The following is a 9,356-nucleotide window of genomic DNA, read 5'->3' as shown; positions in this document are numbered from 1 at the left end:
TGCTGTTGATGCAAGACCTGACCAATCTGGGACATAATATCTTACTCAGCCAGCTGGCAGTCAGCAAACCACATGTAAAAGATGAAAGAGCAGCCCCAGCCTGCAGCACAGGTGGGTCAGTGCCTTTCTTTGGGCTGGGTTGGCACCAGGGCTCCTCACTCCAAACTGCACTGCTGGTCAATGTGACAGGCTGGCATTTCTTCCAGCGAGGGCACCTTCACTCACATCCTCTGCACACTCCATTCAGCATTCATTTTTTTTTCCACAGGAAATACATCAGCGTAACTTCAAACAGTATTGATGCAGATGTAGATCACTGAGGAACAATTTGTAATGAAACCACAGTAACACGACTGCTCAAAGTGGTTCAAAGCCCTGTGCTGGATGCATGCAAGCAGGTGCAGGTCGGTGCAGGCCTCATCACGCTTTGTTGAAGTGTTCACAAATGAGCATCCTCAGCTGGAATTTGAATGAAGGCCGTGGTGTGATTTTGTGCCTGAGATAAAGCATGCTGCAGAGTCCTCTGATACCTACCTGGAGCAGCATTGCCACCCTGGTGAATAATGCATCGAGCCAGCAGCACCTGCAAATGCCATGTGATAAACTCCTCTTGCTCCCAGTCATTTTCCTTTAAATTACCAAAAAGCACACAGACTGCAGATTGTGCCTCAGCCGACACAGATATTGAACTAGCTGCCTCTCATTTTGGGACTGGCACATACTGTGGCTGTCCAGTAGCATTACTCTAACACTGAAAGTCATAAAATGATATTTTCGTTCAGAATGAGAAACGGCTTTGATCTTCTATTATGAAAATACTGATTTATCTTATCTCTTTTCTGAGTCTTCATAAATATGACCAAGTTCTCAGACCGAGACAGTTTTGCCAGCAATCAAATCCATTCCTTCGAACATGCATAATTCCCTTCCCTTCCCTTCCCTTCCCTTCCCTTCCCTTCCCTTCCCTTCCCTTCCCTTCCCTTCCCTTCACAGAACCACAGAATGCTTGGGTTGGAAGGGACCTCAAGGATCACGAAGCTCCAACCCCCCTGTGCCATGCAGGGCCACCAACCTCCCCATTTCACAGCAGCCCAGGCTGCCCAGAGCCCCATCCAACCTGGCCTCCAACACCTCCAGGGATGGACGGGGCATCACAGCCTCTCTGGGCAGCTGTTCCAGCACCTCACCACTCTCTCTGTAAAGAACTTAAGTAAAGAACTTTCCCTTCCCTTTCCTTCCCACAGACATCACAACTGCTGACTTTTGTTTTGTTTTCTTGTAGAATTAATCACATCACTGGATAACTCTGCACTCAATACAGTAAACATGGAAACTCGAAGGCACTTTATCTGTGTAAATACAGCCCCCACACGAGCTGTTTGCTTCCACCCCCATGTGGCTGCAGGCAGTGGGTGCTGGGGGCAGTTGCCTGAGGATGTGGAGCTGCCCCAGAAGGACCTGGTGCCACCCAGTGCCTGCTCAGTTCCTGGTGCCCATCTGATGCTCACGCAGTGCCTGGTGCTCACCGATTCCAGTGCTGCCCGGTGCTTGGTGCCCCCAGGGGATGTTCAATCCGCTTGTGCAGATTAACCCTGAGCTTGTTGTGCTCCCTTGAAGTCAACCTGATGGAAAGTGTCAAGGTTTAGCTCCTGCAACCCAATTAGCAGTGAAAACAGGACTTTCAACAAATGGCATTATGATGGATTAAGGAGGGATTATGGCTTTGTATCTAACAGCTCTCAAGAAAATAACCTCACAAAAAATAAAAAAGCTAAGAAATTAACTTGTTTTCCAGTGGAAGTAGATTTGTTTGCTTTCACTGCCATCTGCCAACTCCTGCCTATTTCATAAACAAGAAAACTAAAAGAAGAGTGGTTCAGAACTCAAAGTCAGGAGAAGCCTCTGCTGAAACTCGCCCCAGCCATGCTGCTGGCAACCCAGTGTCTGCTCTCTGCCAGCCATCCTGTCTCTGTCCCTCACCTCCTTCAGAATTACCTGAAGCCCTCACTGGGCGGCCGTGGGGCAGCATTTATCAGTGGCAGCTCAGGGCCACAGCTGTGCTGCAGCCTGCGGTGCCCGCACCGTGCGCCCGCCTCTCTCCATCTGGAAGCCCTTGTGGACGTTGCACCCCAGCACAGATGTGCTCGGCTGCTTGCCCAGCACTGAGGTGTGAGCTGAGTGTGGAAACGCAGTGTGAGCAGTTCAGGCTCTTCCCATCTCTCCTTTCTGCTCCTCCCATGCTGCCTGTTACTCAAACTAATGCTGAAACTTTCTGTGGAAGTGCTCTGAGTTCTTTGCCATCCGTGAGAGGAAGCGTCGTGTTATTGCCATCAGCTTAGGATTCAGTATCCCTCTTCCAAAGAGCCTGTAAAGTTTTTAACGAGGAGAACCAAACCTTTCCTTTTCTCAGTGGGCCACAAAAAATCACCGCTTAAGGTTATTAATTTCCTCACAATATGACTCTCAAATGTTGTATGAAAAAGAATTTATATTCCAGGCAGTGTGTTAATTTTAATTATGTTTACCTTCCCAGTCTTTCTAAATCAGACTTGATTGCATTTAATAAGGGCTTTAAATGTGTCTTAATAATGTTTGGAATTAATACTGGTTTGTGAGTGTCTGAGGATGGTGGGTTCCCAGGAGACCCTCCGAAATCTTGTTGTGATAAATAATCTAAAGCAGCCACCTGTGATAAGAAATATTTTGCATTTTTTTCCATTGATTTTCTATGCTGGCAGGTTTTGTACTGTGCCCACAGAGTGCATTAGCTGTAGGCAGGAACAACAGCCAGAGACTCACAGACTTGCAGAGCCACAGCATGGTTGGGTCTGGCCCTCCCATCCCCACTCCCGTCATGGGCTGGCTGCCCCCAACCCAGCTCAGGCTGCTCAGGGCCCATCCATGGCTTCAGGCAACTCCGGGGTTGGAGCACCCACAGCAGGGCTGGGCTTGTGCTTGGCCTCTGCCCTTGAAAGTCAACAGGCAAAGAGGCACGATCACCTATAGCTGGAAGTGCCCAAGTCATGCTCACAGACCTGAGCTCCCAAGTGCCTCCTCCTCCTGCTCATTTCAGTTACACGACACGCTGACAGCCAGAGGGTTGCTGGAACGCTTCGTCTGCAAGGCTTGAATGGCACATGAGCTCTGCTTTCAGCACCACACTCACTCCTGGGGCAGCTGGAAAAAGAACGAAGTCCAAGAAATGGGATGGAAAAAATCTTGCTATAATTGGTGGCCCTGCGTGTGGCAGGGGGCTTGGAGATTCATGATCCTTGAGATCCCTTCTGACCTTCGCCATTCCGTGATTCTGTGATTCTTTGTGATTCTGTGATCTTAAAGCTTAACTGCTCAAAACACACAGAGCTATCTAGGCTATGCTGCTTCTGATGTGCCTCAGAAAAGCTACTGCATGAGCTGTGCCATCCAGTGATCCATAACTCCAATGGAGGCTTATGCAAGGAGCACCATTGCTTTTACAAGGAGGGTTGCATGTAAGAAGTATATTGCTATACCTTCATGCTGTCTAAATTCCTCACACATGCCACTCTGTAGTAGCACCTTAAACACTGAATCCATTATGGTACTGATCAGAGGAGCACACACCATTACTGCCTGTGCTTGAAATACAATTTCCTGTGCACTAAATGGATATCTGTTTGTTAACATAAGGTGATATAAATGAGCCGCATTGTACAGAATTCAAGTTAAACTTCAGAAGAACAGATTACAGCCATGGAAGAACAGGAAATTGTCTATAGGAAATGGGGACTCAGAAGAGTAAGCAAAGTGTCTGCCTTCTGCTGAGCACAGGGGAGGAGGAGTAGCACCTGGAACAACAGCTTCCTGCTCACTCACAGTTCGGTTCATAGAATCACAGGATCGCAGCATCACTCAGGTTGGAAAAGACCTCCGAGATCCCCAAGCCCAACCCCAGCCCACCCCACCATGCCCACTGCCCACATCCCCCAGTGCCACATCTCCACGGCTCTGGAGCACCTCCAGGGATGGTGACCCCAGCCCCCCTGGCAGCTGTATCACTGCCTGACCAGCAAGGCTCCCTCTGTGGATCTGGCCAACACACGCAGGGTTTTTGAAAGAGTACCACAGACTTGGTGCCTTTGCACAGGTCTGTACTTCCCTGAATTTTCTGTCCTTTGTATATATATTTATATTTTCTCTTCTGACCTAAAGAAACAGTGAAATTCCAAACATGCCCAGCACTCAATAGCTTCTACTCTGACATCCTTGTACCACTTACAAATAAAAATCTCTGCACCTGGTAGGCATCTATGGGGCAATGCCTCCAGCAAGTGTGGCCCTAAGTATGGGATCCCACAGCTGCTTTGTGAGCTCAGCTGTTGGCTGCTGGGTGCACAGCTGGCGCCAGCATGTCTCACAGCACTGCAGCACAGAGCAGCACAGCACAGGGCAGCCCCTCTGCCTGGCACTGCATGCACACGGCTGCTTTGCTCCCTGTGCACCCATGGGCGAATCAACGCTTGTGCCGGATGCAAAAACCTCAGACAAGGGAAAAACAAAACATAACAGAAAGCTGTGTATTTCCTTCATTTCAGGCTTGTTGGAAGGCTGCCATACAGTTAGGTTCTGTGCACTGCGTGGTGCTGTGGGCTGCACCCCAGGAGAGCCAATGTGCTCTCAGCTGTGCTGAAGCCACAGCTTCCCCCTTTGATGTCACGGGGCATTTGGGGGATAAATTGGTGCTATTGACGACTGTTAGTCATCCACTCCTGCGACCCCTTAGGAAATAAAGGAAAAGGAGATCTGTGTCTTTGATGTTAGCTGTGCAGGGAAGCCACTTCGAAGAAAGATGAAAGGATGGCAGTAAATCGAGAGGCTCTTGTGAAACCGCCGACCCGTGTCACACCGCTTTTCAGCTATGAATTGCCTATATTTCTTTGGTTATTTTCTCTCTCACACAGATGTTGCCAAACCCTTTCTTGTGCTTCATCTAATCTACTTCAAGGAAAGCTCGTGCCAAGTTCTTGGTGTCCACATTATGGCAAATATGAATCCTTCCGTGCTGCTGCTGCCCAGGGTCCCCAAGCTCTGGAGGGTGATGTGGCATCAGCTGCCAGAATCCAGCCTGAGTGATGGGACATTCGCTTTGAGAGAGCCAGCAAATGTGGAGTGCTTGCTACCTGGGTTGCAGGTGCTCCATCATAAGAGGGGTGGCCAGCAGGTACAGGGAAGGGATTGCTCCTCTCTGCGCTGCCCTCCTGAGGCCCCATCTGCAGTACTGTGTCCAGGTCTGGGGCCCCCAGTACAAGAAAGATAGAGAGTTGTTGGAGAGGGTCCAGAGGAGAGCCACGAAATTATCCGAGGGCTGCAGCACCACCCCTACAAAGATAGGCTGAGGGAGCTGGGCTTGTTCAGCCTGGAGAAGAGAAGGCTGCAGGGTGACCTTACTGCAGCCTGCAGTACCTAAAGGGAGCCTACAGACAGGAGGAGAATCAACTCTTGGAAAGGGTTGATAACAGCAGGACAAGGGGAAATGGTTTGAAGTTGAGGGAGGGCAGATTGAGGTTGGATGTCAGGGGGAAGTTCTTTGCTTTGAGAGTGGTGAGGTGCTTGAACAGCTGCCCAGAGAGGCTGCGATGCCCCATCCATCCCTGGAGGTGTTCAAGGCCAGGTTGGATGGGGCCCTGGGCAGCCTGGGCTGCTGTGAAATGGGGAGGTTGGTGGCCCTGCATGGCACAGGGAGTTGGAATTTGATGATCCTTGAGGTCCCTTCCAACCCAGGCCATTCTGTGATTCTGACGTTGGGTTCAGTGGAAATGTGCGACTTATGAAGGAGCTTTTAGGAACTTCAGCTGTGCCTGCACAGCTGTGTCAAACAAATGTCAAGAGCATATCCTCCAGTCCCACTCTCGTTCCTTCATGTCCCAACGTTTTAAAGTCACCAAGAGAAATTCAAAACCCCGCTCTCATTTTTGCTGTGAACTTTCAAACTTGGCAAGTTTATTGTTAAGATGTCGTTTATGAGCAGCCCGAAGGATGCACACATCATCCTGCAGGCATCGCTGCCTGCCCTGCCAGCCCTGGTGCCGCAGCACTGCTGTCTGTGTGGAGCAGGGCTGTCGCCTGCTGATCACAGGCACGTCCATCTGCCCTTCAGTAAAACCTGCAGCAGCAGCAGCAGCTCAATGGTCGTTCTGCACAAAGTCCCAACATCAAGGATGTGAGAAAATGTCTCTTTCTGGATGAGAACGAAAACACGCATATTGAAAAATTCTATTACGTTTGTGTATCCACGAATGTATGTATACATGCATACAGCAAACTGAGATAACTTATCAAAGGAACCGTACTGATAAAATCTGTTTTTGATATTTTAGATTGTAGTCGCTGTGATTCTGCACAGTTTATCTCTGTTAAGAAATTAGATGTTGTGTCATTCCTTTCTCGTAGCAGTACTGCCTCACGTATGGTTACCTGAGCTGCTTTGCTTTTGTTGCAATATCCCAGCTGACGCTTTTTTGATGAAATAGCATTTTCTGTAAGGTTAAATCAGATTCTATTGGAAACTCTCTGCTGGTGTTTCTGATGAGTCAGAGTAGTGATGTGCAATATTTCCACGTGGCCCGGGAAGAACTTTGCGATGGCTTTTCTCCCTTTGGAAGGCAGATTTCTGGGCTCTTTCTTCTTTTTTCTTTGCCGGCGTTTATTTTGCATGCGCCTTACAGGTGCTGAATTTGAGACACTTTGCTGCAGCTCTGGGGGCAGAACTCTGTGAACAGTTTCCTTGGGTAATAGTTTAGAAGTTTAAATAGCGCTTTTCTATGTCTCTGTGTATAGTTCTCGGGTCTCATTTCCGTGTACATTTTAGGAGACGAGCTTTCAGTGGGAAATCTAACAGAAATAATGCATTTCAAATTACTCATGGTGGTATTTGAACAAACAAATGCTGAGCATCCAAGGGTCGGCAGCTCAGAAGCGGCAGTGCTTTGCGGTGCACCTACAGAGCTCACAGTCCTCTGCAGCTTCTTTTTGAGGGCTCCTGTCCCCAGCCACGGCTCTGCACGCTGCTGCCATGATACCCACTGTGCTGCATGCAGTGCTGGGGAGTGTGGATGTGCACGAGCTGCAGGGAGGGCTCCTGCTGGTGTGGGACTGCTCACGCATGCAGCCTGGGGGCCGGGGGGGCTCTGAGGAAATGTGATGCGACTTCTGTGCATTTCGGTCACTACAAAGGCACTGCTGAGTGAAAGCGGAGCATTTGTTGTTTTTAATTGAAATGACAGCTCCTTGCAGAAGGCTCTGAAGTGGAAGGCTGCAAACAAACCAACCATTTTCATTTCACAGACATCTGCGTGGAAAGAAACTCAACTTCTGCCAGAGGTGGGATACCACTGAAGGCGCACCAGAGGATTTGGGATGCAAACACTGCAAATTCAACCTGCTTCACGAGGACTCCGATTTCCCACAGAATTCTCCTTGATATTTCAGCAGTACATTTTCCCTTTCTCACCGCAGCTCTCTGAAGAAATGCCCCATTTCCACCTGCAGAAACCTGCCCTGGGATGAGGACAGCTGATTGTCCTCGCTGATTGACCGTTCTGCTTGTCCCGCTCAGCACTGCCTTTCTCATGCCTGCATGGGAAGGAGCTCCCTGCACTCTGAGCCCTGAGTGAAAGCTGTTTGTGGGCTGCAGCCAGCAGTGCTGTGGGATGAGGCACTGAGGGACACGGTCAGTGGGCACAGTGGGGTGGGTTGAGGTTCGGCCTGGGGAGGTCTTTCCCAACTGGAATGATTCTGTGGTTCTATGATTCTATTACTGCTTTATTCACTGAAGGAGCTGAAGTGGATGACCTCCATGTCTCTGTTGCTAGAATTCTGCACAGTTTTTGTTCCCAGATGAGCAGGAGTTGCTCTTTGAAAAGAAATGACACTTTTCTTAGTGGGTTGTTTTTTTCTGAGTGAGATTTCCCTTCTGATGGGACAGCATCTCTCTTTTGGATTTAGTGCATTTCTCTGCACCAACTTTCCCAGTCGGGATGATCAAACAGCTGGGGATATCAGAATCAAACCAACTCATGAAAACAAACTTCCTGTAGAAACCAAAACCTTCTTCCATTAAGCAAGGCTGAGAGATCAGGCAGCACACACCAAGCTGCTGAGCTGAGCTGCGCAGCAGTGAGTGGTGCTGAGAAGCCATAAGAGCAAAGTGAACAAGCGTGTCCTGCTTTGGCACTGGATGCTGTATCATAGAATCATAGAACCATAGAATGGCCTGGGTTGCAAAGGAGCACAGTGCTCATCAGCTCCAACCCCCTGCTGTGTGCAGGTCGCCAACCAGCAGCCCAGGCTGCCCAGAGCCACATCCAGCCTGGCCTTGAATGCCTGCAGGGATGGGGCATCCACAGCCTCCTTGGGCAACCTGTGCCAGTGCCTCACCACCCTCTGGGGGAAAAACTTCCTCCTACTTACCCCTGAGGATAAAATATTCAGAAGAATGTTAAAAATAAATCTGATTAAAAGTGAAAGAATAAAAACATATGCAAATGATTTTTATCTGACTAGAACATAATAGGTCTGCTATGAGAATGTGAAAGATAAAAGGAAAAACTAGTATTTTTCATATGTACATTTTAATGGACCACTGTCTTTGTGGATGGCAAATATTTTCATCAAGCAGAAAAGCAGTGTTGGAGATAGTTAATTTTCAGTTATAAAGTAATATCCAGCAGTTACAGAATGTAATGGTATTGCAATTATTCACTTTTCCAAAGCTGCCCAGCGCTGACAACTAACGTTCTATTTACTGAAATGTAAAATTAAACACTGCAAATAATGGGAGTTGCAGTCACTGATATTTCTGCCCAACAAAACTTTTATCATTCATTACTCTTCTCATTAATCCATATTCATGGTCTTCAGTTTTATTTCCCTCCACTAATGCCGAGTATTTATCTTTCTGGGGCTTCAACCAGACCAAATAATGCTGTTGCCCCTGGAAATGTGACCTTATCTATCTCCTTTAGTTAAAAAAGGTAATGCAGCAAAAACCCACTGTAAATATTTATCAGACATTTATTTGGCGTGCAAGCAGAAGGAAGGAGGTTTTAACAGTATTTTCCATTCTGTTGACACTTTAATAGGACACGAACAGGAGACCATCCTTCAAACCAACAGGGGGAAATGTAAAGGAAAACGCCTCAGATACTCAGGCAGAGATTCACACGAGCAGGTCGCTGTCAACTGGAAAATGAGGAGCATCATGACTTCATACCTGCAGTTATTAACGGGCTGTTCAGATGCTGTTTATGCAAGTCATAAAGCCAGAGGGAGGAACCACGTTTCCAGCAGGTGCCAGCGAGTCAGCACTGCTACCTCTT

This window comes from Tetrao urogallus, assembly GCF_951394365.1.
Source record: "Tetrao urogallus genome assembly, chromosome: 6".
NCBI lineage: Eukaryota > Metazoa > Chordata > Aves > Galliformes > Phasianidae > Tetrao > Tetrao urogallus.
This window is presented reverse-complemented; position numbering follows the sequence as displayed.